The following is a 1,417-nucleotide window of genomic DNA, read 5'->3' on the forward strand; positions in this document are numbered from 1 at the left end:
AAAGGTATAAGATCTTTAGAGTGGCATAAGACCTTCCTATTCCAGATGCTTCTCTGTGCTTGCATTAGCTGTTAGAAATGGAGACTCATAGAGGCTCCACATGGAGCCTGCTGAATCAGAACCCACATTTTAACAGGGTCTCTGATGATGTAGATATTAATGTTCGAGTAGCGATTTTATGTCCTAGGAGCCTCATGGTTCGGCTATATATTTCTCGTTGGGTCATTTTGTGTTCCAGAAATAAGAAAACAACCCCAGAGGACCTTTCTCCACACAGTTGCCCTGACAGTGCCAGTTTCTTCTCTGAAGAGCTCTCTTTGGAGGAACCCATTTAGTGACAGTTTTCCTTGTAACCTCCTAGACATTTAATCCTACCTTTTTCTGAGGACTGCCGTTCTATGTGGAAAGCTCTAGACCTAAATTACTTGTTTGTTCCTAAAGAAACATCCACCAGAAGTTAAGTGCCCAGAAGAGAGGCCTGTGTTTCTCACTCCAGATTTAACCGAAAATTTGGTGTGTGTGTGTGTGTGTGTGGTGTGTGTGTGTGTGTGTGTGTGTGTGTGTGTGTGTGTTTGAATTCTGGCACCTCCTTTGAAAGCTTAGTCTTTGAAGAACTCAACCCTTTATTGTCTATGAAGTAACAAGTAGACAAGTTACTGACTTGAAAGAAAAAGGGGGAAAAAAAACCATTCCAGAGAGAAACATTCGCATGCTAAAATCTTGTGGTCTCATTCACTCAGAGTAACTGTGTTGCATGTACATAAAATCCGAGCAAAGGGGAAATCCTTTGTGGTGTTATAGACAATTGTCCACCTGTCATATAGTCAATTTTTTCTTTTCCTATTGCAATAATTTAAATATTTTTATTGTTTCAGTTATTTTTCTGGGTAGGGCATTAAATTCGTTCTTTGACCATTTGATATGGGTATAGTCTTTATTCTGATTAGTTTTGCCCTTCACCCTATCATAACTCCCTTCCATCTCTGTTATCCCCAGTTCCCTATAATCTTTTTTTCCCACACTGATATCCTTTTGTTTTGTGACCCACTGTACCAGGGCCATCTGTGTGAGCATGGGTTTGGAGCCATACATTAAAACCTGATGGGTTTATCACTGGTACACAACTTAAGATAATGGCCACTCCTCTCCACAATCCATCAGTAGCCAGTGGTTTAGTAGGGAGGTAGGAAAACGTAGTTCCCTTGCCCCTCCCTGTTGGTTGTTGACATGCCTAGTCTTTTCATTTGTTTTTTAGATGACCAGAGAAGACCCAAAATATCACAGGGACCTCAGCAAGGGCTATCCTTGAAATAAGAAGTTTCCTTCCTTCTTTCCTTCTTTCCTTCTTTCCTTCTTTCCTTCTTTCCTTCCTTCCTTCCTTCCTTCCTTCCTTCCTTCCTTCCTTCCTTCCTTCCTT

Source organism: Alexandromys fortis, unplaced genomic scaffold (genome assembly GCF_014885135.2).
Source record: "Alexandromys fortis isolate MF-2015 unplaced genomic scaffold, M_Fortis_MF-2015_v1.1 scaffold_2_26212498_36691700, whole genome shotgun sequence".
NCBI classification, from domain to species: domain Eukaryota; kingdom Metazoa; phylum Chordata; class Mammalia; order Rodentia; family Cricetidae; genus Alexandromys; species Alexandromys fortis.